At 40.0% G+C, this 27,982-nt stretch overlaps 1 long non-coding RNA gene across 1 annotated transcript; it reads left to right on the forward strand.

The window, feature by feature from the left end:
- Window positions 1–1,444: 1,444 nt before the first annotated feature.
- Window positions 1,445–26,980, forward strand: LOC140702842 (uncharacterized). The gene is made up of 3 exons (XR_012082119.2): window positions 1,445–1,863; window positions 17,585–17,707; window positions 26,713–26,980. It is a non-coding gene; the product is annotated as an uncharacterized LOC140702842 (long non-coding RNA).
- The last annotated feature ends 1,002 nt before the right edge of the window (window positions 26,981–27,982 follow it).

The following is a 27,982-nucleotide window of genomic DNA, read 5'->3' on the forward strand; positions in this document are numbered from 1 at the left end:
CACTAGCAGTTACAGGCAAAAATCTATCCACCCCAAGTATATATTTAGCATGGAAAATACCACAATGCAAAGAAAGGTTATTCTGTGTGGTTTGATGAAGAAATGCATCTTGTATTAGCTATAAATATAAAAAGTGAAATGTCTTTGTCATGCGTTTGGCGGAAGTAAGGGTGGGTTTTATAAATTTCTCTTGTGATGCATGAGGGAGTCAAAACACATTTTCATTTACAATCTTCAAGGACCCTATAGAGAACAAAGAAAGTTGAGTTTTCTATTTTAATGTCTACTTTTAATGGAACGAAAAGAAAAAGGTAAGCATTTTTGGAAATTAATATTTTAAGGAAATTTTTAGCTGTAGGATTTGCATTTTAAATCAAATAATAATAGAATAATTCATGAACCTCCTATAGTAGCTTGCATGCAAAGACTCTGTATTAACTGTTCCATTACCCTTCTGATCATCTAGAGTGACCCATTTAAAATCAGTCTTTCACTGCACGTATTTGGTGTTGTTTTTTTTAAATTAAGTCAGATTTGAACCTGAAGACGGTGATAACCATCATCTGTCAGCTTTACTAGGTGTGAGATTTACTAGGTATCAGATGGTGCACCCAGCATCTCCAAACAACTGAACATGATCCTTTCAGCAGTTTCACTGTCTTCAAATGAGAATCAGTCTCATACTAGAGTTGCAGAGTCTCAGGTATCTGGCTGAAATCTCAGGCAACTGCTATGCTTCCCCAGGTCTCCAGGTAGAGAGAAAAATTTCTGGGCAAGTAGTTTCAAAAAAGGAAAATGTTTAATTTTGTGTGTGTGTGTGAGAGAGGGATGTATTTAATTCCTTCTTCACCCATTCCCAGTTGGCACCAAGGTTCACTGTTATGTGCTGTCAAGTTTATAGTGATCCTAATAAGGCTTCCAATGTAAGTGAGGTATTTAATGAATGGTTTTTACCAGTTCTGCATCCCAGTGAGATTCCATGATGAAGCAGTGGTTTCAAATCCAGGTTTCCTGAGTCTTAGTTTGTTATTCTATTCACGAAACCACACTGGGTATCTTGTAAGTCTCTCTAGCTCCTCACAAAGCATTTGTATGCTTTTTGGCCTTGTAGCCTTCTCGACTCATGCTGGCCCCACCTCTGTGGCATCAAAAGGGCAGTTTCACTGACATCACAAAGCTCTATGTCCTGCTGTCTGAACTCTCAGGGAATGGGATGCTTTTGAACTGGCAATAGTAGAACCAGCCCTCATTGCCTTGTGGGTGTTTCTTGACTACAACTCCCAGAATCTGCCAGCCACTATGATTAGTATGTGGGATTCTGGGATCTGGAAATCAGAAAAATGACTTCTCCAAGCTTTGACTACAGGAAGTCTGCTGGCTTAATGACAGAAACAAAAATCTTTCTTTCTTTCTTTCTTTCTTTCTTTCTTTCTTTCTTTCTTTCTTTCTTTCTTTCTTTCTTTCTTTCTTTCTTTCTTTCTTTCTTTCTTTCTTTCTTTCTTTCTTTCTACGCCAGAGAAAGGCATGTATGTGTCTAGAGGCATTCTGCTATTATATTTATGATTTTACAATAAACTCGTGGAAGAGGGGATTAGAAGACGCAAAGAATGTGACCAGAGGTACCCCTATCATGTCAAAAAGGCACAGTTGGGTTGTCTGTAGTAGGTGGATAAACATGAGGGGTGCAAAAACAAAGACTGGTGCACTGGGTATGACTGACATTACATTTGAAATTACTGTATTCCTTATTATGCAGTAGTTACAAAGTATTCAGAAGATAGAAGGAAGAAACTATGGATCTTTTTTCCAGAACCAGAAGAAGAAAGACTTTCCAGTATAATACATCCCTTGCATAATAATCTGGTAAGTTCCAGTAACAGCCAAATCTTATACACTAACCAGTGTAAGAACTGGGGAGGAACAGCTAGGGACACATTTAAGTATCCCCCCCCCCTTGTATTGTCATATGTGGGCAGAGGATGTGAAGAGGAGCAACTTGCATCTAGGGGTGAAGTCTGCTGGTTTTGTATTTGTTAAGTTAAGGAGTGGCTGGAAGTGATACATATGCTTGCGGTAGGGGGATTGAGTCCTTTCAGCAACAGATACCAAGGGGCAATGTTTTCTGGTAGTCTTTTAAATGAAGTACAGTTCTTTGTAAACTAGGTCCGTAGTCATTCTAGACCAAAAATGACAGTGGCACTTCCAACTTCTGTCCCTTCCCTTTGCTCCCCAGGGTCATATATGTGTGTATCACTATCTTGGTCTTACAGGGTTTTGTTTCAGCTGAAGTAAGCTTGTTAAGTAGCCTGTCATGCTGGGCCTTTTAAGCAAGACAGCTCCATGACATTTGTTTTAATCTGTTGATGCTAAAACATCTTTAAATTCAAATCTGATAGAAGGCAAAATGTCCAATGCCTCACTCAAGATCTTGAAGCATTTTTTTTTTTTGCAGAGTTTCTCTAGAGAAGCACAAACTGCCCTGATGCACAGTGAGAGAGAAGGTCTACCTCTTTGGGAATTGTCAATATAAATGCAGCTCTCAATTGATGGCAAGGAGGGGTGTGTGTGTGGGGGCAGAATTTCTTGCAAGTGAGATGGTATGTATTTTTTAAAAAATGTTAATTTTCACACTTGGTAAATAATGCTGTGAGAGAAATGCAATGCACATTCTCTTTGTATGGAAGTTGTCAGCTTACCTAAAAATTAAATGATGAGTGAGAACTTTCTCTGCATATCCAACAAGGAACATTTCTATGCTCCCATCACCACCACAAAACTACATACCAGTCTGGAGAAATACTTCTTAGTATTTTAGAAATATGGTATGATTGATGATATTTCTTGCGCATCAAATTTCATATCCTTGTCTGTGGCACTCGACCTTAGGCATCCTTCAGTCTTGAAAGACTATGGTAACGTGCTCTGTATGGAGGGCTTGGAACAGCATCTAGTGTGGCTGAGGAGGCCAATTCGAGAGTGACAATCCCTTCCACACTGAAGACAAATCCAATCTGTCCCCTGTCTAGCTCCCTGGTTTTGCTGCTTTTGTGACTTCCTCTTTGCCTCAGCCTGCTGGGCAAGGGTCTCTTCAAATTGGGAGAGGCCGTGATGCAGTGCCTGCCTCCAAGCTGAACGCTCAGATGTCAAAGTTTCCCATCTGTTGAGGTCTATTCCTAAGGCCTTCAGATCTCGCTTGCAGATATCCTTATATCGCAGCTGTGGTTTGGATGCAATACAATACCATTGTTCAGAGGTGTGACATCCAAAGCTAAAAGAAACATAAAGATGTCCGATCTCCAGCAGAAGTGAAGAAAAGCTGTGCTCACAACCTTGAGCTCACTGGAAGAAAAATAACAAACAAACAAACAAACAAATAAATGCTAGGCTCCAGATTATATGGAAAAGTATGCACATACCTGTAGGTCTTCTGTCTTAAATATGTGTTATGTTCTGTCACTGAAACAAAAGGTATTGGTCCAGTAGCTTAGCTTTGTTTTCAGTTGAACATGCAAACAGGATTATAGCAAGCCAAAAACCGACAATATATTCAACACTGAAGGAAAACCAATTCATAATAAGACTAAAACTCAAAACCCTCTTAGTCTTAAATCCTATGCACTTTCACCTAGAAGTGGAACAAGTTCAGAGGAGGGCAACAAGAATGATCAAAGGGCTGGAAACCATGCCCTATGAGGAATGACTGAAAGAACTGGGTGTGTTTAGCCTTGAGTAAAGAAGACAGAGGGTTTATATGATAGCACTTTTCAAATACTTGAAAAACTGTCACACACCAAAAAGAAAGGGAATCTTCAGTTTGAAAGACTAGTCTAGGCCTCCTGCTGAGCACTATGCATCTTTCAGTGTTATGCTTCTGCTTGAGTGATTGAATGTCCCCTATTTTTTCCATCTCATTTATCATGGGGCCAGCAATTGATTTATTCATTTATATATTTGTTCCATTTTTACCCCGCCCATCTAGATTTGCGAATCTACTCTGGGCAGCTTACAGAATATAAAGATAAAAACCGCATTAAAATAACTTTGATCATAAGAGCAGAAAGATCAATAAAGAAAACAAGATCCAAGATGGGATAAAGAATCTATGTAATGGGAGGGGGGGAAGGTCTGCCAGAAAAAAAAAACAAGTCTTCAACTTGTTTTTTAAAATTCACAGTGAGGGTGCCAGTTGAATCTCTGGGGTTAAGGTGTTCCAAAGATGAGGGGCCACCACCGAGAAAGCCCAGTTTCTTGTTCTCTCCTTCCAGGCCTCTCTCGGGGTGAAGCCCCTCAACCTTCTGGTCTGGCTTGATCGAGTGACACAAGTAGAGCTAGGTGGGGACAGGCGCTCTGCCAGGTATCGAGGTCCTAAACTGTTTAGAGCTTTATATGTCATAGATGTGCAGATAGATAGTACTCTTGCTACTGCTTCCATTGGCTGTTCTAATCTACACATTTGCACTGATATGATAATTATAAGCAAACTTAATAAAATTCAAACATTGAAGATGAATGAATGACAATTTCATTTCTTGTGCAATGAATCTTATTTTGTGGATAGAAATGATTTTATACATTAAATTAAATTAATATTTCCCAATAATAATTAATACTGAATGGACAGTGATGGGAATTTATGGCTCAATAGTAAATGTGCTTTACTTTTTTACCTGCATAAACACACAGACACAGAATGAGATGTACAGTGGTGTTTATTGTTCTTTAAACAATGAATGCTGTCAAAAGCAGAAGACTGCTTTATTGCCAGTTTAAAAGCTTTCTTTTGACATTAGAGTCAGAATATGGTGCCTTACTGAATAGTGTGGGGTACATAGAACTAAGAAGTGAATTTCAGATGGTTCGTGAAAAGCAAAGAAAATCCTACACCAAACCTTAGTGACCACACTAAGGAATGCAAAACTTTGCTTATTGTGGCTTGGGAGGCAAGAGCAAAATATTTAGAAGGTTTGTCCCCGATGGCTGAGATTGTGAGCCTTTTTTGTGATTTTTTCACATTTTGGGACTTCATATGAAGGGTGTTTTGTTTTTTTCATGGAAAACTTGTATTGCCAGCTGAGCTCAAATGACACGGATGGTGTGTGCATAAAAATAAACACATCACACAATAAGCACTGGAAGTGAAAAAGGCTACTCCTTTATAGGTTTTTCTCAAGCTTGTATGCTAACATGGAGCAGCATCAACCAACCTGCCTACTGGCTGATAGCATCCAGGATGACAGGAACCCAGAGTTAACCATGAAAGTATATGCCACTGTGTGTACCCACCTGCCACCTGGGACTGGAGAGTGCACTGCTGCCCCTAAGCTGAGCTGCTGCATTGGCTCTCCACCTTGCTCACCTAAAACAGAATCACTGTGAGGTTCACACACCCTTGCTCTATCCACTTGGATTCATGCTCATGCTTAAAAGCTGCCCTATCAAACTTATGACCAAGAGAATGACACATTGCAGTGCCGAGAATCTCAAAAAGAAAACCAAGGGAGAGTAGGTGGGAGAAGGTCCACAGTAGATTGGTTGCTCTGGGCTGCTCCTCTCCTTTTTCTACTTCACGGGTGTACTAGAATAGAATCACAGTGGTGCCTCGCTTAACGGGTGCTCCATTTAGCAATGAAGCCGCATACCGACGATATTTTTGGAATCACTTTTGCGATCGCTTTGTGATGTTCCCTATGGGGAAAAATCACTTTGTGATGATCGGTACCCTGTTTCGCTTACCGATCATCGCATAGTGATGATTTTTTAACAGCTGATCGGCGATTCCAAAATGGCAACCGGGTAAACAAAATGGCCACCCGCTGTGTTGCCTCGTTTTAGAGGCACCGAAAATGGCCACCACAATGGAGGATTTTTGCTTAAGGTTAGTTTTCAAGCCCATAGGAACACATTAAACAGGTTTTAATGTGTTTCTATGGGCTTTTAAAGATCACATAGCAATGTTTTTGGTTAGCAGCGATTTTTGCTGCACGGATTAACATCGCTAAGCGAGGCACCACTGCATTTTCTTTGTGTGAAGCAAACCACCACCACCATCCCCGACTGTCTGGGAGCTTCAAGTGTGGGACAAAGCTCACACAATTGTAGGGACTTATGGAATTGCCATACCAAAATGGCAGCTGCCATGTCACCAGCCATGACAAACCCAACCCCAGGTCAAGAGTCAGTGTTTTTGTTCATAAAGCTGTGTACCTTAGATACCACCTTTATGAACTGGAATAAATTCATTACCTTGTGTAATGGTTTATCAATTAAATAGCCTTTTATTCTCCTAATTCAGCAAGAACAAAACCATACATTTGCAAAAGTACCACCTTTATGAACTGGAATAACTTTATTCCCTTCACACTTCATTGAAATAGTACCTTGACAAACTGACTCACCAAGAACAGATGCTGGCAGTTTGATGGAGGTGCCTGTAGCAAGTTTAAGGGCAACATTACATCTATCTGATCAAAAGGCCTTTGACTGCTGGAAAAGCCCTTAGTCTCTTTAAGTAAGTACAGAACAGAGAAGTAGCATAAGTGTTCTGATTAATTTTTATAGGGGTAAAACTGCTGCAAGCCGAGAACCTGTTCCACAGCAGAAAGCCTAAAACCAAAGAAAATTACTCATAATTTATGGCACAGAGAGTACTAAATTTAAGAAAGATTATTGAGAAACACTGCTTCTCATCTTGAGAACTCACACTGCTCTGGGTGGATGTTCCCTAAAGCAAATGCCAGCTTCAGGCAGGGATTTTCCACAACTGGAAAAGAATTACATTCTAGTAAATCTCAGCCATTTCCTAACTGACATATCCTGACTAAATAAATTAACAAAGCTGCATATTTGACACATGGATGCAATTAGTGACACAGTAGTTTGGATCTGAGATCAGTTTGGCCCTGGTAGACAGAGGGAGGTGCCTCAGGCAATGGCTGCTGGAAGGTCATATCAGAAGGGGGGAGGAGCTAGCTTTGTGTCAAGCATCTCCCTGCATCCTACCATTCTGCCTTGAGGACAGTACAGGGAAGAGTGCTATCTAATTACTACTGTTGATGAAAAATTCAGCTGCCACAGGTTGGAGATGTTGCTAGTTGCTTCAAGTAGCAAAATGCCTTGGGCCAGCCCTGCCTGAGATTAAATGCTGTCTACAGACATTCTTTGGTTCTGAGATACCAGAGATTTGGCCTTCTGGGGAAACAGTTTTAAGTCCTAGGGCCACATGTAGGCCAGATTGCGTGGCCGTGCATCTGACGTCACCAGCTCCTGGATGCCAAGACTGCCTTGACTTTCTAGCTGCTGTAGCAAGATACAGACCAGAAAGTCCAAATCCTTTCCACATCTGTTGTTGACTTAGTTTTCATAAGCCGACATGTATCTGCCCCTTTTAAGAGTGTATATCACTTTTTAAAAATTCAGCTTCAGCAGTCACTTCATATTTGCCCAATACAGAGATGAAATGATAGGGAAATGGCACCTACTTAACCTCTAGGTGTTATAAGGCTATCAGCTAAGACCCCATAAAATTCTGGAGTCGAGCTTATATGAGAATGAACTCCATCTCACCTAAACTTTGACATATATCAAAAAGCCATGAATTCTTGTATCAAATTAAACCTCTGACCTTTCAAATTTAAATTAACCTTATAGTGTGAATCAGATTAGATGTGAGGCAATCTCAATTTATCCTGATTTTTCCTGATTATGTGTCACTAAAATAAACCCCATTTTGAATTCTGTTTCCTCTGGATGACCTTCAGAGAGTTGTCCTAGAATCCTCCTACAATGCCACACTTTTTTTTCATTAAAAAATCAGGGCCATTTGAAATATACAATTGTGTCCAGAGCTAAAAAAGAAAAAAGAGATTGGTCAACTCAATATAAGACAAGCATTCTATGTTTTGTCACTGATCATGTAGATACTTCTCTGCTTTGTAGGATGCAGCCAACTTTCATCAAAATAACTCCAAGAGAATGTAGATGCAAAGCTTTCCTTAGGCACATTAATCAGGCCTATTAATGATTCCCCTGATTCAGCTGAGAGGCCAGTTTGGGGGCTTTGACATAGTTTCTGATCTGGTCTGGAACAATTCATGCCCCATCTAATTCATTTCCTCCCCTGTATCTGAATTGATTTGTAAATTCAGGTAGTGAGCCTACTATTGGCAAATAAACTTGTGTTCTTGCAATGTTGTATATGAAATTTGGTGATCTGACAAACCTTAAAGAGCAGAGTAGGTTAAGAATGCTGGAAGATAAATAGAAAAGTTCATTGTCTAACTGGAAGAATACAGGATACAGAAGAGATAAAACAACGACAGACTCCTTAATATTTGGTGAAAAAACAGAAACAAAACAAGACCCATGTTTCAAAGGTCCCTAGAAATAATGCTCTTTGGTAGGTTATACCTTGTAGGGATATGTAAGGGGGGAAATACTGTATTGCTTTTGTTTCAGGGGTATCTCCTCTTTTGCTTTCAGGGTCTTTTGGGTAGAAAATAAATTCACTGCTCCGATAACATTCAAATGCCAAGATAACATCTTAATATTTGTTATGGAAATACTGCATTTGTTCTCAGGTTTTAACCAGTTTATATAGCAGCTACAGAAATAGCACACCTCTGAGTGCATACCGCTGATGAGCACTGCCATAAAGTGCTTTGCCATGCTGTTGCCTCACATCAGTGTGTGCCATTCCCTGCTGCTACAACACTTATTAGGAGGATGCCTGTTTCTCTGCTACCACCTTCCTACATATCCTGTCCACTCTTTGGCTAGCTCTGGGAATAATGCATCAGTGCAAGGAATATGCTTAGAATATTGTAGAGCCTGGGGGTGTTTCTTGTCCATGGTATGGAGTCAGGTGGCGGTGGCAAGAGTTAGTGGCTGGCGGCATTGGCCAAATCAGACAGCGGAGAATGGGTCATTTGTGGTGACTCTGTTGCCCCTCCCAGTGCTGTGCAGCCTGAGGTGATGGTCTTGGTGGAGCTAATGGCTGGGCCAGCCCTGCCACAGGTTGTGAACCAGTGAGATAGATTGCATTTATAGAAAAATACACTATTTTATTTGTGTGGGTTTTTTTTTGTACATTACTCTTGTTTGACTGAGACACATCAATTTGTTTATCCGTTATGCTGATCTGAAGTATTAGCATAAAGACTTAGGCATAGTCTGCCTCCATATGTGTGGTAGGGAAGCATGAGCATGCATCCACAATACTTCAACTTCACTGATGTTGTGGCTATATAACAAGTTTTTTGCATTTACAAACAATATTCCAGAGTCTTTGTGAACAGGAAGTAATTGCTATCTCTGGATGAACAATGGGGGGGGATAGGATTCCCTTTGCTTGTTCTTTGATGATAGTGTCCCTACTAAGTACAGTTTCTAAAACAGGAAATTCCGTCTTGGCTCAGTTTTGGTACCAATACTGCCACCTCTATCTAGGGACAATCAGAGTTTTATTGCATACCCAATGTAGTCCATAAAACTGATAAACAATATTGGTAGTTCCTATTCAAATCACCATCCTCATTATTCTTTGGACAAATGAGAACATGACATTGGGTGAAACCCTGCTGTGTAGGTTATACCGCAGAGCACTTGAGAGACTAAAACAGGTGAAGCATAATCTAAAGTTGCTGGCATCAATAATCATGTTCCCAGCTTCTCCTGCCATTATTCCAAAAATTCCTGAACTCAGTTTCACATTTTGTGAGGACAATGATGAGAAATCGAATGTAGTAGCATCCAGGTTTCCTGCTCCCAACAAGGCCACAACATAGATCATGGCAGTGAAGAAGGTGGCTACAGTGGAGATCTTTGTGAAATCTTCCCCATTTTTGAGACAACTCAAAGAACTCTAGAGAAAATGGCTGTCACAGCCATTAAATGGCAATTCACAGCAGGTGCTAGACATGAGTAATTTGAACAGCATGCTGTAGAGACTGGATGTAAATGAGTAGAAAGAACCAATTGCTAACACTTTTTGAAAAGTTTCTCATTCTTATTTGAATGATAGGTTATTTCATTCATGTACAATATTTAGATATAGATTTACAAGTTCAAAGACAGACTTTGAATTCCCTTGTAAAACAGCACATCTAGAAGGAGAAATCTTACTTCGTTCTTGTGGTCAAATAATTTATTCATAGCTGGTAAATTATGTAAGGAACTGAAAAGCATGTTACTTTAATCTTTGAAAAATAGAGCAGTGTTGTGTGGTGTGTTTATAGCATGCCCACCTAAAAATAACCCAGAACATATTGTTTATTAACAGAATACAGACAGGTATTTTGATCATGTGTGAAGAAAAATTGTTTGCCTATTCAGGGATAAAATATTTTCCACAAATATGTGTAAGATGTATTCGTCTTCTGTGGTCGGTTCTGGTTTTCACAATATAGAAAGGGTAGTTTGATTAAGAAAGGTGTTCATATATTTCTCATTTATGCAGTGATTACATAAACCCTGTTCAGACCAATAACATATGTAGAGTGGCCAAAAGAGGAGAGAGTCCTGCTTATTTGCATAGTCTATGTTTGAGGAAGAACCTTAGGAAATCCAGAAACTTGATTGTGTATATAGCCCACTGGTAAGCAAGACTATTCTCTTCTTCATATATGTTACTGTAGCAATGAAAAATTGCAGTGATGTGGGGTGTGAGATTAGACATTCCCCTCTGTGTTCACAGTGGTGGGCTGAATAATGCCTGAATAGGGCAAAAGAGCAGGCTGAAGAAAACCGTCACACTTTCTGTGTATGTTTGCTTTATTTTCAAAGGGAAAGAGCACTAATTATATGGAAACAGTTTGTGAAAGTTATGAAGATCTTGACAATGGAAAATGCTCTTGTGTTGTCCTCCCTGAGAGTCAAGGGGGTCTCTTGGGGCTTTAAAATTCCTCACTGATGTGTCTTAGCAAGTCAAGAAAGTCTATGTTGAAGAGAGCAAAGAATTTAACTAGTACTTTTTATGTCCCTAATATGGATTTGCAATCCTATACAGATTGTTTTACCTTAGGAGCAGAGCTTGGAATGAAAACATTCAGTTCTATGGGAGGAACACCTCTCTGAATGCTAAAGAACATGCATGTTGAAGTGTCCTATTGATTTGAGAGAAGGAAATTCTTGCACCCAAGAGGGATCCCATTGTGCTTTGTCAGAGCGATGCTGTTTATCTAACGCTCCCACCTTTCTCTGGCCACTCTAGATACATTGGCACTTGATATGTTTTATTTAATTTCCGGTTTCAAATTTCCGCCATGCGTCCCAAGCAAACCAAAAGGAAACAATTGCTCTTTAGATGTAACACAGATCCTGATCATGTATACAGGATGGGAGGGAAGTGAAGGAAGGAAATCCGCCTATATCAGAGTAATCTTTTCAGGTGTCTTTCTCACTGTTATGTAATTATTGGCAGGCAGCCAACTTAACGGACTCAGACTAACAAGTGTTCCTGGGGAACAGAAAGTTTAGGCAAACGTTTGCAGATTTCCAGCTAAAAATATCAAGTCCTCATGAAACTAATTGCCATTATTGCAACCTACTCAAATGCTTCTCTGAAATGTTCCTAACAATGCCTGACACAGATATTATGATCCCCCCCCCGCACCAAGTGCATGCCATATATTCAGCATTGTGTATTTTTCAGTCCTGTATCTATCACCACATTGTTTCACTAAATGAAACTAAATTCTAGTCTTATCCATCCTAGTCTTATCCTCTCCATGAGAATATTAATGACCTACATCATTGTAGTGGTGTAAGAATCACAAGATAAAGCTAAGTAGCAGTCTTTTAGTAAAAGTACTATAGAAGTCATGATCAGAAACATAAAATAGGATTTATGGTTAATTATTTTCTGTACTTAAAACAAGTGATGACATTGCATATTTACCGTATTTTTCGCACCATAAGACGCACTTTTCCCCCACAAAACAGGGGGGTGGAAAGTCTGTGCGTCTTATGGAGCGAAGAAAACAGATTATATTTTCCTGTTTTCTTCTCCTAAAAAATTGGTGCGTCTTATGGAAAGGTGCGTCTTATGGAGCGAAAAATACGGTAATTTAATTTAAATAACTACAAAAATCACAATGGAATGACATATTGAGGTAATTAAAGCAAAATTCAACAACAGAATAACTTCTTTTTCTCACTCAAAGAGCCTTGCATATTATACACCTGGGTAGCTAATTGTTGGTTGTGGAGTATGATGATTTTAAAAAACATGATCATAATATACAATAGAGTTGTTCATTTCCCCTAAAATACAGCTGAAACCAGAAGTCTGCATTAGAGGATAACACCAGAACTTGGGAAAAAAACACACACACACATACACCAGATCTCTAGGCTTTTAGAAATTGGATACTGATGACTAAGATCTCAAACAGTCTTCTCAGCACTGCGTAGCACTGCACTCAAAGTATTCTTCAACTATGAGGTTATAGCAAGCTAATAACCGAAACCAAGTTGTCATCCTTTTATTTGTGAAGACATGATGTGGCTACAAAAAGGCTAATGCTATTTTAGGCTGCATTAATAGAAGTATAGTTTCCAAATCCCACAAGGTGCTGGATCCCCCTGTATTCAGCACTGGTTAGGCCTCAGCTTGATTATTGTGTCCAGTTCTAACGGATTGGAACAAGTTCAGAGGAGGGCGACAAGGATGACCAGGGGGCTGGAAACCAAGCCTTATGAGGAAAGGCTGAAAGAATTGGGCATTTTTAACCTTGAGAAAAGACTGAGGGGTGATATGATAGCACTTTTCAAATATTTGAAAGGCTGTGATACAGAGGAGGGGCAAGATCTTTTCTTGATCATCCCAAAGTGCAGGACATGCAACAATGGGCTCAAGTTAAAGGAAGCCAGATTTCAGTTGAATACCAGGAAAAACTTCCTAATTTAGAAGAAGTGCTCCAACACTGGAGGCATTCAAGAAAAACTTATATAATCACCTGGCAGATATTATTTGATTGTATTCCTGCATTGAGCAGGGGGGTGGAATTGATGGCCTCCAACTTCATTTTTCTATGATTCTATGAACCGAATGAAGGTACTGCCAAAGAGACACTCATTTTTTCAATGTTTAATCATTGTCTAGGAGGAGAGACAGGGTACTGAAACTTTCTAAAGCAGTGTGCAGTTGTGACATTTTTCTCAAATAAATTCATTTCTAATTAAATGTGCATACTATCAAAGTAGGAAAAATGCCAGATCTGCATATGCATGAGGGAGCTGGCATTCCCACAGTCTCTCTCTCTGAAGGCATATCCCTTTATCATGAAAATAGTCAAATTTAGAAAAGCCATCCTATATACATCAGCTTTGCATGTTTCTCCTGCATTATAGGAGGTACTAGCTGCCATTTCCAAAGATGTTCAGAAGTAGGAATGGAAAAGGAATTTGCATTAATCATTTTAAAGACAAATTTATTCAATTCACTGTCTGTCAGATTGTTAATGAAACATTATACATGTCTTTTTATTTCTTGACACAGAAGAAGTTGGAAGACAGAGTGTCAGATTCTTTTTCTATCTCTCCAATTTTCAAATTATTCACTATTAAATGTTCACAAGTTAAAATATGTACCTCTGAAAAATACGCCTCAGAATATTTTCAATAATGTGAAAAACAATGCAGTTAAGATACATGGGTTTAAAATGTGTATGTTAGAAAAAGCAGACAGCGAACCATGCATGCATTTCATTTCGGAACAAAAAACAAAGGCTTGGACTCTGATATAAAAAATAAGGATGAGAAGAAATTGCAGATGGGATTCAAAAAAACCCACAAAATTGAGAATTGCCCTCCCAACCACGGAATGAAGACGCGAGACAGGAATTATGGGTTAATCATGAACCACAGTTTATTAAACATAATCAGTGTTGCCATCCTTTGACAAAGTGCGAAATCAAAGGTCTCGTAAGCACAGAGGTCTCAAAGGACCCCTGAAGCAACAAACAGGCGAGTCCCTGGCCCCAAGTTCTCATGTGAGAACCCAGCCGGCCCCAATTTGACTACCCCCGGGCCTCAAACCAGCTTATTGACTGCTGGTCCATTTGTGGTCCCAGCGCATCTTTCCCCCCAAGCACTGTAATCACACGATCCACAGCGCTGGGAGGTCAGATGGGCTATAGCTTACCTGAGTTTGCATTGGGACTCACCAACAAAACCTGTTATATCCGCACTACCTGCCACAGCATAGGAACTAGCCAAGCTAATGCCCACCATCAAGCTCACCAAGCACTAACAGCAGGCCCCCTTGATGTCTTCAAGGAAGACATCCAAACTTCGCTCAGTGGGATGTACACTATCGTTCTGAAAAAACAGGCCTATCCATGTGGATTCTCTGGTGACCAATCACCGATTCAAGGCAGCTGCAATCAGCTCTGCAGACTACCTTACCTTGATAACACTACTTTGCGCAGCATTAGGTAAAGGTAACGGTTCCCCTTGACAATTTTTGTCCAGTCGTGTTCGACTCTAGGAGGTGGTGCTCATCCCTGTTTCTAAGCCACAGAGCGTTTGTCCGAAGACAACCTTCTGTGGTCACATGGCCAGTGCATCTTAGACACGGAACACTGTTACCTTCCCATCGAGGTGGTCCCTATTTATCTACTCGCATGTGCATGCTTTCGAACTGCTAGGTTGGAGGGAGCTGGGACAAGCGACGGGAGCTCACTCTGTCACATGGATTTGATCTTACAGCTGAAGATCTACAGACCTTACAGCACAGAGTTTAACCCACAGCGCCACCAGGTCTCGCGCAGCGTTGGTGGGCCAAAAATGCCTCTTATCCCTCCATACCAGCTGAGGGATGGTCGTCGGCCATACAGTGCTCATTGCACGGTACAGTGCCTTCAACCATGTGATGTCACAAATCACATCAATGATCGGGCCTTTCTGCGAATCCTGGTCCGGTCGTTACTGCCCAAGTATATTACTAACACATCTGGGGGATGATGACCAAAGGCAGCTGTATGGCAAGGTTGGCCTCACAGCATCCCACGGCGTCCTTTGCATTCAATAAGGGCATAGTGAGCTGCCCAAAACATAGCTGTGGCCAATGATCATGATGTGATTCTTTCTCATCATTGTTATGGTATCTGCAAGATAAAACAAACCGGGCCCCTACCAAGACATCAGGGGGTGCCTTGCTAATTGGCCTTGGATTGGCAGATGCAAATCTGCACCATCCCATTGACTACCCTAACATCTGCCATTGCATAACTACTCCAATTTTATCTACCTTTCCAGTGGCAACACATCACAAATCCTGAGGGTGTCAAAAAATTGAATAAGGACACCACCCCGAATAAAGCAACTTCATAATCATGCCAACAGAGAGCCTGCCACTGCTTACCAATGCTTTCTAATTGTCCCGGCAATATGGGTACTCTCTAACTCTGCCTCTTTCCTTAGACCAACCTTCAGTCATTTTCCTAAAGTGGTCATCTGAAGAATAATCCTGATACCCAACATTTTTAGTGTAGAAAGCCAGCATCAATAACCTACCCTGTATAGATCCTTGCACCAAACCCCTCCTGTTTAGATACACAATGAACTGTTGAAGATGCTCCACTGGGGAAGGCCATGTTGGTTCTAAATCAATCAAGTTCCTAAACTCCAGAAAATCTATACTCACAGTCGAGTACCCCATTCGAGTCCCTGGTGCCAGGCCAGGTCTATTGTCCTTTCGCATTATCACGCCAATTTGCCAAGCCTCTGGGGAAAGAATCTCCATGAAATTGTTGGCTCCTGGATCTAACTTCCATGACCACTCGATCCATTTCCATGATAATGCATCAGCTAAGCTATTATCTACACCTGGTACATGCCCAGCCTGCACCAGTGTCTTGACCTGGTCTGCATGCATGTGAGGTTATTAATTACATAGACCACTGCCAAATTGTCCACCAAAATGTATGACAGAGTTCACTCATTCCTCTGCACAACGTCACAATGCACTGACTATTGGGAAGAACTCAGAATTGTCAAATCTCTGGTGTTTCCTGCGTGGTGCCATTCCACCGGCCTTTTGCCTGCGCACCATCTGCCGCTAAAGTAAATGTCAAACCCTAAGGAGCCTGCAGCATCCGACTGGACCTGAGATTCAGCCTTAAGCATCTTATCTCCTCTCCAAAAGGAAATGCCATTGCATTCAGCTAAGAACTAACCCCCAAACCTTCAAATCCTTTCTCATACCATATGCAACTCTAGTCCTGTGAAATGGGAGATGGAGCCCTTTCACCTTGCAAAGCCACAGAGAAAGGCACAACCCAGTGCCCCGATTTTACAAGCAAAATGTAAATGTCCTACCATCTCCTGAAGCTCCCTCAGGGACATTTTTCTCCTTTGCAAAATCGAGGCTACTCTGACCTTGTGGTCAGCCAACATGACATCTGGCAGCCTAGATGCTTGCTGTAAGATTTTTGGCAAAAAATGCCTTGAGCTCCCCAACCGCTGGTATCCTAGAGCCTTTCCTAAAAAACAAAAACAAAAAAAACCCAGTAAATAACTTGCCCCACTCCTACTCAGAGATTCTGATTCAGAGCAGTCTTTCCTGTAAGGTGTCCACTATCAGTCCTGTCACCTGGGGTCATAGCCTACAGCCAGAGGCCCGGCAGGGGCTTGTCCCAATGTAAATTTGGGTTAAATGCCCCTCTCCTGTGAAATGATCCATCGTACACAAGCCATGCTTGTCCTGCAAAGTCCACATATGCCTTATAAATCAAGTCTAAATATTGGAATAAGGATTGCGCCCATCATAGCTGGGCATTTACCACAACCCCAGTGCATATTGAGAACCTGGGCAGCTGATTCGCCCGTGTCTTGTCTGGTCTCTGCCCCTTGCATTTCTCTTTGTTCTTGCCGTCCTCCTGATCCAAATAGTTCTTTATCACATCTCTGGTCAGCAATTCAAATAAATCTATCTATTTGTCTTTCAAATCTTTTCTTTAGACACTTGGGTGAAGTGATCACCCAGGGGCATAGCGGATCTCCAAATGGCAAGGCTTGCAATGGCGGAGTGTTATAACCCATGTCCAAGACTGTTGGTTATGGCCAAGCCCCTACACTCACCATCGTATTTATCATAACTAATGGGTTTGGAGTAGTCCAGCTGCCAGTGCACATTCAATGAATTTGTTGCATTTTCATGTTACTAAAAACTAACTGTCAGAGACAGCTGTCTTACATGCACATATATTTATCAGTGGAATTATTTTATGTTGGTTGATATTCTGTATGTGTGTGAGATACATAGTGGGAAAGATGGAGAGAATGTGATGCAAATGCTATTGGAAAACAGAAGGATATCTTTAAAATTGAGCCCCTTTTCATCTTTACACCCATGACTATGATTTAATTTTACACTTTACAATGCAAAATATTTGAATATTGAATCAGAATATATTGGAGTTGAAATCTAAGAAGAATCACAGAGACCTTTCTCTTATCTGCATGAACCCTTCATACCTTCATTTCCTTATTTTTGCATTCATCTTACTTGTGGAGTTGGAGTTTTATTCTTGGACTAAGCATCCCACCCCAACAATAGTTGCTTAGAATATGTTTTCCTTTGCAGGATTTATTGTCATCACATCCAGACTGAGACCAATGAAGCCAGATTTGCAGATGGCATGCTTCTGCTAAGCCAAAGTACATTTCTAGCAATGTAGAGATGGACATCAGCTGACTGAAAAGAACAGTACGTTGTTTCCTTTTCTCCGCTGGTGGCTCTTTCCCACCAAACGTTCATACCAGGTGACTATGTGTTGGTGGTTTCAGCTATCATGGCAATTCCCTAGTTGTTGATGGGCAATCTTACCATCTGGCTATCTTGGTCTTAGATGGAGTTATGGTGTCATAAGATTGACATTATTTTCTTGAAAGCTTTTATGGCTGGGATCCGATGGCTGATGTAGGTTTTTTGGGCTGTTTGGCCATGTTCTGGAGGTTTTTCTTCCTAATGTTTTGCTAGTCTCTGTGGCTGGCATCTTCAGAGGATAAGAGTTAGAACTCTGTCTGTGTTCTGGTTTAGTGTGTGGGATAGCTGAGTATTTGTAGCTGTGGGATCAGCTTTTTGTCCTTTTTAAGAAATTGGGTGATTATGGTGATCAGGGTGGTTTTTTTGTTATGGATGTATTGTTGTGATAAGGGGGGAGATGATCTGTCACTGTGATTAATGGGCGTTGTTACCTTGTTTCCCTGAAAATAAGACCTACCCCTAAAATAAGCCCTAGTTAAGTGAAACCCTGCCCTCCACCATTGTGCAGCAACCAGAAGATAACATGACTGTATTTGAATAAATGTAGATTGTTGTACCTGAAAAAAAAAAATCCCCTGAAAAATAAGCCCTAATGTGTTTTTTGGCACAAAAATTAATATAAGACCCTGTCTTATTTTGGGGAAAACATGGTAGTTAGGCTTTTATGTGCAGTGATCACCAGTCCTTGTGGCTGGGTAGAGTTCATTGACCTTTGTTGTATTTTTGTGGTGGACCTGAATACTGTTTGTAGGTTGCGTTTTTTCAACAAATGTTGAAAAACAACAAATGTTATGGTCAGCAAGAAAGAGAAACCTCCAGAACCTACAACAAACATTGACATTGTTTTTTCTCTATTTTTGGGAAGGTCATTTCATTTCCATCATTGAAATTGCAAGTGAAAAAATGAAGATTAAAAAAAATCTGTTTAAATTCAAATCAGCACCAGAAATAGAGAGTTTAAACTTGTGTGGTTCTGTTTTCATCCAATTCATATAGGAAAAGTCACTTCATAAAACTAAATACCAGCTCATTCATTGAAACTGAAAGATGAGTACTTCAGGACAGGCAAAAATTAATCATTTTTTCCACATAGCACACAATTAAATTATGACAGCACAAACACAGTGGTCGCCACCAACGTGAATGACTTTAGGAAGGATTCTGGATAGATAAAGCTACTAGTGGTTGCCAGTGAGATTCTGAAACCTGAACTATCAAATTCAGGGAAAGTATGTCAGTTCAGGAATTCTAATACCTGAACATCTCCTTATGAGCCCTACAGAAATGTATAGACCTCCAGGGAAAAATCAGAAGCCTGTGTTCACCACAGCTGGCATTTATCACAATGAAGGGTTAATTCCAGAATGAAATCCGACAACCTTTTCCAATCCAATCATTTAAAAAAAATCATCAAGGCGTAAGTCTTTTCACTGTTGCAATAATTCAGTTAATATCAACTTGCCTATTTCTTCAAGTTCTATTTCTACATTGCTTCTATTTTCCATATGCACAAAATTACTTCAGAGTTGTACAAATTAAAATAGTCTTACAGCTATGGAAAACTGTAGGCACAAATACTTAAAAATGTATGAAAACATCACTTTCAGGCAAATATTGACATCGGAATTCAATCTCAAATACAGTAGAAATATATTTTAAGGGCAACAAGGAACAATGAGAATGTTTCAATTACATTCTAAAAATGTAAAAAACTATAGCCTAAGAAGGCACATTGGGGGGGAAAACAGAATACAACTCTGAACTATCAATGTTTTTAGGAATAAAAATATATTCAAGAAAGTGACTTTCTCAGCTTCCAAGCATACTATGAATACATACAAATTAATACTAAATGGTCACCCAGTCAAACCACTTTGAACTTATGGAGGAAAATCTATGTTTATTGTGTTGCTGGCTTTTGGAAACTAAGCCTACTGATATGCTGCTACATGATTGTTGTGTGGCATAGCACGAAATTGCTTTGTGATGATGAGTTGAATTCATGTTTTCGCATCTCATTTCCATACATTTATAGTTCTTTCAGTTGCTTAGCTTTCCCTTCCAGCTACAAATAATTGTTTCTTCAGGGACCTGGATAGCCAAGAAAAAAAAATTAAATTTTGGATTTCTCTTTAAAGTGTTGTTGCACTTCTTAACTGCAAGGGCTTATAACTCAAAATCTGGCAAGCTATCGCTCTGACAATAGCATCATTGTTTTAACTAAAATTTTGCAAACCCTAGAGGAATAATGGTCTGCAACATAAATCCTCTGATATACCAGAGTCTTGGACAACCAGCACCCTGTAAAACCAGAATATTATAATTATAGAGAGTGCAAGTTATAGGACCTCCAAATGCAACCTCCATACTTACACATTGCAACATAAATATATTCAACTCTCAGGAACACCTTGCTTAGCTGGAGCTAGCTAACTGCTTTGCAATAACTTAAATAAACTATTGTTCAAGACTCATTTTTAAAAACATTTTCATTTTCAGGGCTGTTTTTTCTACACCATCTTTAATTCTTTTAACACTCCATGCACACAATACTTCACATCCTGATATCATCTTCTCTCCAACAGCTGAATGTGAAACTATCTTGAGCGAAGATCTTTCCATTGTTAAAAAGTCAACTGGATTGTTGTCATTGGTGTCAATCTAGGTTGATCTTCTGAAAAAGATCTGGACAAATTGCTTGTTTCTCTAATGGGAAAAGGAATAAAGAAAGGAAGACAAACCAAATCAAGCAAAAAAAAAAGCTGCTCCTCTTTTTGTCTGTAGACAAGAGGAAAATTATTTGCTTAGGCGTTACTAGTACGGGTGTGGCTTTTAAAAAAATCAACATTTAAATGCCACAGGCGGCTTTGAAAATTGTTATTGAAAATGTTGCGGAGGAACAAATAATTATCAACTGATTCAGACAATCAGAGCTAGCAGACTGCACGAAAAGGAAATAAACAATATATTTTCTAAATAAGCACCTGCATTTTTAGAACGCAACTAGAACATTCTTTTTGGAATTTATCTTTCTATATTTTGGACTGAAGCACTTGAGAACATCTATCTGTTCTATACCCTAGCATAGTGGTCCCCAACCTTGGGCCTCCAGATGTTTTTGGACCAACTCCCAGAAATCCTGGCCAGTGGAAGTGGTCATGAAGGCTTCTGGGAGTTGTAGTCCAAGAACATCTGGAGGCCCAAGGTTGGGGTCCATTGTCCATATTGATTACCTAGTCAGATAAAGCCATTAGTTGTTGCCAGTCACTGTGTGTGTTCTGTGCTGTCAAATTGGAACCGACTTATAGCAACCTGAACAGGGCTTTCAAGGTACTATTCTGTGGTATAGTTATGCAAAAGGCATCATCCAAAGGTCCCAAGGCTGTGGTGTAATACTCTTAATCATTAGGAATCCACTGGGAGCTGCATTATGCGAGAAATACACCAACGTTTGGATAGCAATGTTCTTCATGAGTTTTTAACATAAAATAAGAGGCAGAATAAGTATTCTCAACAGTTATTTTAAATGACTAAATGGTTGAGGACCATTTCATAAAAGGCTAATGCATCTAAAACAAATGACTAAAAAACAGTGCTGCAGAAATTAGACTTGGTGGGAAAGGAAACCACTTTCATAACCAAGAGCTGGTTTCATAACACTTAAATATGTTTGGTGTTTAGAAATGCAGCCTTGACAAGACAATGAGCAGAATGAAGAGATAAAAAAGATTATTTATCCTGTGGCCAGTTGTGCTTTAAACTAACCAGAGAAAGTAATCTAATCAGACTTTATTAAACTGAATCTGCAATGCATACCCTGTGCCCTCAAGCATTGTCTGAGCTGGCCAGTAGACTAATCCTGCTTTAGGATGCTTGCCAGTGCTGTAGCCTTTTCACAGCAGGAACTATCACTATGTTTAACTTAATTATTAAGAATGCTGTTTTTATTTAAAAAGAGAAAAAAATAACACTATGGATTTTAAGGTCACAGCATCTATGGAAACAATGTGGAGAATCTCTGCATAACCAAATATAGCTAGAGTGTCTATTTAGATCATTAAGGGGTAGGAGAGGAGTGGTTTGCCTTGAATTTGCAAACAATAATCCAAAATATTGGAGTCACAATATTGTGATGGGTTTGAAACTAAATAGAGTAGTACTTCGGTTTACGAAATTAATATGTTCTCTGGAACATTATGTAATGGCAGAAATTAATAAATTGAAATGCGGATTGCCATAGGAACGGGGTGACACTACAAACCTCCAGGCACAATGCATCCTGGGGAAAATTTCTTTGCAAACCAAAAAGAACCGGGGGGGGGGGGGACATAAACCGAAGCATTATTTTCAACGGATTTCCATTTGTAAACCGAAAATTACATAAACCGAGGCATTTGTAAACCAAGGTACTACTGTAACCTTCCAGGGCTCCTTTCCAGTTTAAAGCCTTTGACTAAAATAGATTCAGGATCTCACTGGAACTCTAGTGCTTACGACAAAATGTTTGTTCAACACATAAAGAGTGGGGAGACTTTAGGCCTACCCCCTCCATTGTCAGATGAAAAGGACAGGGCTAAAGAGAGGAGGCTCATCTACCCATAGAGGCTTTTCAGGTGAGCCAAATTTCTGGCTCACATGGAGAGCCTTCATGAGTAGATGAATCTCTCCTTTTTGGAATGGTCACTTTTACTGGAGCAAAGTGACAACACTTGGGAGAGAGGACTGCATGTCCCCTTCTCATGTGCTGAATAAACATGGTATTGTAATAATTTGTAGGGATGTGGTGGTGCTGCGGGCTAAACCGCAGAAGCCTGTGCTGCAGGGTCAGAAGACCAGCAGTCGTAAGATCGAATCCATGCAATGGAGTGAGCTCCCGTCACTTTGTCCCAGCTTCTCGCCAACCTAGCAGTTCAAAAGCATGTAAACGTGAGTAGATAAATAGGTACCATCTTGGTGGGAAGGTAAAACGGCGTTCCCTAGTCACGCTGGCCATGTGACAACGGAAATTTTCTTCGGACAGGTGCTGGCTCTATGGCTTGAAAAGCGGGATGAGCGCCGCCCCCTAGAGTTGGACACGACTGGACTAAAAAAAGTCAAGGGGAACCTTTACCTTTTACCTGTAATAATTTGAACCTGGATTCTGTAACCCTTGATTCTAATATTTCAATAAGTAACACTAATAGTGCAGATGCCTGGATAAAGACATCTCAAAGAATAGGCAATAGACTGTGGAGAAAAAGTAGGATTCTGTTGATGTGTTTTAGTGGCTGGGATGGCCCAGGAAGGTGATGGGTGGAGAGATGGCACACCCTTCTCTCCAGAATATGTTAATTCATTTTATTTATGCATTTATGTTATTTATATGCTGTCTTTCTCCCTATAAGGGATCCAAAGTGATTCGCAGCAATTAAAACTGCACAATGCTTACCATTTTAAAAATACCATAAAACTATGTTAGAAAGCGTAAACATTTGTTAGTATTAAAAGCATGATTAAAAACAATTTTAAGAAGTTAAAAAAAATCTACAAATCTCTATATTTAATAAAAATAGCATTTTTGAGACCTCTCCCCACTCCTTGCTTCCATGAGAACAGAAGGTAGATCTGTCGTGTGTTTATCCTAAAAATGGCTGTGACACGGGAAGCTACCTTTGCTTTCTGGAGGAACGCCTAAGGCACTGCGAGTTCTTCTAGGAATCTGCTCTTCCTTTATTAGTGCCAGAAACGCCACAATGCAATGAAAAGAATGCAATGTAAAATTAGGCAATAGCCTGTATATAAATGCATATAAAATATAAACTATTACAAAATATTTAAGAAAAATAGAATTGGAAAGTTTATATACAGTAAATATTTTCATCCAATGAAGGGCAACATCAAGAGCATATGGAGCAGCTCACATCACATCTTTTACAGTCCATGTCAAGGGGCATAGTGTTCACTGACATAACTGTGATGTGGCCTGTTCTTGCAGAGAATTGTGCTGGTGTAAAAACCTCATTTTGAGGGTTCACATTGGTTCTACCAACATCAGTCAGTAACCTATTAAGTGACTTCTGAGTAACTGAAACTATCGTGGAGTCCCATCCGTTTTAAGATGTAGGTAATTTTTTCCTTTGAAATTATAATTTTTGAAATGAAGAAGAATGTGAATACCTTTTGACATCCCCTGTGCAATGACTGATTCTTCCACTCCAGAAGCACCACTGTGAGGCTACTCATTGTACTCAACCTAGAATCTGATGGGTAGCAGGAAAGTGCTAGGTATTGAGACCATATGAAGTATGGCAATAGCAAGACATTTTCAGTTACAAGATTTTTATGAATCTGGAGTGACACCAGACTTAGTAATGCTTTGAGTAGACAGAACCTACTGCAATCAGTGGGAATTACAATAGTTAGTGCTTAGAATCAGGATGCTGGAGTTAATATATCTGCATATATCTCTGAAAAATTGACCATTTATTTCACTGACTATGAAACGAATAAAATTAGTTTCAGATAGTATCTGAATGTTTGTTACCTTCTTCATTTAAAGCAGAATTTATAAGAACTGTAATCTCAGGTGTTAGAAATGTTAAATGTGGGAGTCCCTCTCCCTCACTTAAGATGGCAGAATAGCTGATTAGCAGGAAAACACTGGAAAGAAGTAGAAGCAGTAGAAGAAAATCTTGGCTGCAACTTTTGGTTCATTCCATGATTGTGTCAAAGACAAACACAATTCCGAATATTAATGTGCAAATGGAAAAAGTATCGAGTAATTATTCTGATAAGATAAAAGTAAAGAACACTTATGGATTTTGGTTACTGATTTTTGAATCTGGCCAATAGCATTCCACAGACACACTTTTTCAAATTGTTATCATAGAAAAATGGAATACAAAAAAAGTGTGTGTGTGTGTGTGTGTGTGTGTGTGTTTGTGTGTGTGTTTGTGTGTGTGTGTGTGTTTGTGTGTGTGTGTGTGTGTGTGAGAGAGAGAGAGAGCATTAGTAAAAATTAAGAAAAACTTACCCATGAAATGAAGTGTATGGTTTATTATAGATACCAAAACAAATATTTCTCCCTTACTGCTATTTGTTAACAAAAATTCATATGTCCTCTGTCACCAAAGTCTGAAAAACACATCTTTTCTGCCTTTTACTTTGCCCAGCCTTTCCTTGTCACCACGTATTAAATATCCTGAGTGCTGATTGATCTGGTCTGAAGTTTGATTGTTTCATGTTAGCAGCCGTATGTTTTGGGAAAGCTTTCAGATGATAAGACTTAATGTTTTCCCTTTTCAGAAGTTGTGTAACCATTTAATTAAGCAATGACCCAACACCAAATGAAAAGGTCAATGGTCCCCTTCTTGCCATTCCCCCCTTTATAAGTTATGATCCTGCTCTTGGCCTCCAGTTGCCCAGTAATATCACCAGTGGCAACTCCTGTTATTTAGTATGGATTAGTCTCCTTTGTGGCTGTGGTGCTTCTGGACAGTTTAGTGTTATGATAACTGACAAGTTCTTGCAGGATTGGACACTTGTCTGCAGGATCAGCAAAGCACTGTGCCCTGTCTATGACCTTGCTGTGTAATCTGGAACAGGGGCTGTCAAAAAAAAAAGTTTGGTGTCATATTAGGAAAATTATAACAGAGAGTAACAAGCTCTCACACTGGCGCTCAGGCTCAAGATTATGTGGATAGGATTGTAGAAGATGGAGGAGCAGGGAAGCCAAAAGAAGCTTATTGAGGTCTGAACAAGCTCAGAACCCATTGGTTGACTTGTCCGGGAGGTGGACCTGAACAATGTAGCTGTAAGCAGCACACTTCTTTGCTTTGTATCTGGAAACGCACACAGAGGACCCAACATTGCAAGATTTATTGCAGTTCCTATTCCATTAGCTGAATATAGAGGTTAGTTCTTCAGACCTCCTACTCAACACATGAAGATTTGGAAGTGGATCCACATTCCTCCCTTCAATTACTGGAGGAACTAGGTGTCATTAGTACATCCTAATCTACTTTTTTCTCATCTCATGAACAACATTCCTGAGCCATAAAATAACATTCCTGCTCTGCCACTATGTTATTTGTTAGGCCTCGATGAGTGCTAGCAGAAATTTGCCACTATGTTATTATTTAGGCCCCGAGGCTTTTGATATGTATTTGTGTGTGTGTGTGTGTGTGTGTGTGTGTGTGTGTGTGTGTGTGTGTGTATCTGTCTGTCTGTTTCTGTGTCTGTGTCTGTGTCTGTGTCTGTGTGTGAAAGAGACAAAGACAGAGAAAAATAATAATGTTTGTACTACATTGAATATGAAATTACAATTTTATACATCACACCATTGATGACAGATCCACTTATCTATTTGCACATTTTCTATGATTATTAGTAGGCTGCTTTACTTTAAGCTGTATCGGTGTGTTTGTTAACTGAGAATGAAGGCTTGTATGTGACAGCTTTCCTGCCTTCTGACATCTTAAAAAGACTGCTATCATTAGTCAGTTCAGATCTACATTTGGGGAAATGTGAGAATTGAATGTTAATAAATCTATAAATCAAGCTAAAGAATGAAACTGATGCTGCACATGGTGATTCAGGATTTTAGTAACCACAGCATTGAAATCTAACTAGAATGAGGTCAGCTTTGTTTTAGCTGTCAACATTTTGAATGAAGGTTGCACGCAAATAGGAAGCAATATCAAAAGAAGTGGTGAACAAGCAGAATTTTCCTATCCTCAAAACCAATAATAGAAAGGCTGTCACTATCAGTTCAACTCAGAGAAAAATATGCTGGGAGGAATACAACCTTCAAGCGACTGTTTACCAATAAGAGTGATATGGGCATGTCTTCATGAAAGGAGCTTGCTGTAATAGGCAACCACTGTTTGACAGCGAGGGTAAAACACAAGGAAATGAAGACATTTCTCAGACCTTGCACTAAAATTTCCCCTGGGCTTTCTCTTCAGATGTTCTGAAAATACTGGAACAGCAGACAAACACATCTCTCTACATGATGAAGGAGCAGGTGTTGAAGAATTGTATAGTGTGAAGACAAATTACAAATGTTGGTGCTTCAGAATGTGTTGAAATTACTGGAGAGGCATTCTGGATATCTGGGGCACATAGAGGGAAGCAAGGCTGAAGGAGCATTTGAAGCTTTTACCTCCTGAATAATGGGATTGTTAATAAAGTTATAGGCATTTATCTTTAAAATAAATAAATATTGCAAATAAATGTTGAATTTTTTGTATTTCTGGGAGGAAATCAGTGTGGAACATTGTATAATGTATTGGACTAAGAACCAAGAGATTTGAGTTCAAATCACTACATTGCCATGGAAACATGGTGCAGGGTAACATTGGTCAGCTGATCCTTGAACATCTCACATATTTCAGAAATAGAATTGGGATCACCATAGGTTGCAAGGGATTTGACAGCATATAACACACAGAGCTGGGAAGAACTAATGTCATGAGCTACAACTCCAGAAAATCCTACAAAAAGCACGTCCACTGCAATGCCAGCTAAGAGATTCTTGGAGCTGCAGACCATAGGATAATTCTTCCCATTGTAAGTTGAACCTCCCTTGAAAAGTCTTCAGAAACTACAGCTAGCACAAAGTGTGTGGTTGAGTTAATAAACGGTTTTGCTTGCAGGAGGGGCATTGCGCCGCCCTCAAACTGCGTAGCCGGCTTTGCTCTCCCGGCCCTGGAAGAAGTAAGCCAGCTGGGCCACGTGACAAGGGTGAGGGTTGGCATTTATATAAAAAGAAATGCCAGCCCCCAATTCATTCTCTTTCACTTTTGGCACCCACCCACCCGCCCTCTTTCTAGTGTGTTTTTGGGTCACCTTTTTAAGGGGCTGGATAGGAATTTTTGACCTCTACCCTGATTGGCTATTGGATGGGGCAATTTTTCGCCTATCCCACACTGGAGAAGGGTTGATGACATTCAATGGTGGTTATCCTCGGTCACACTGGCGGGTAGTGCGGGAAAAACTGGTTGTCTCGATGTGTCCCTTTGATAATTATGCTAAGCCAACAACGCATCAGACCTTCCGGCTCTGCGGATCGTGTGATTACAGGGCCAGAGGTGGCAAGATGCGCTGGGCCACTTTTGGACCAACAGTCATCAAATATAGATGGCTCAAGGTTTGGGGTGTTTAATAAAGGCCTGCCTGGTTTCTCCTGTCATCAAGATAGCTGGAACCTGGGGCCTGGGACTCGCCCATGGACGG

The sequence above is a fragment of the Pogona vitticeps genome, chromosome 1, assembly GCF_051106095.1.
Source record: "Pogona vitticeps strain Pit_001003342236 chromosome 1, PviZW2.1, whole genome shotgun sequence".
Lineage (NCBI taxonomy): Eukaryota > Metazoa > Chordata > Lepidosauria > Squamata > Agamidae > Pogona > Pogona vitticeps.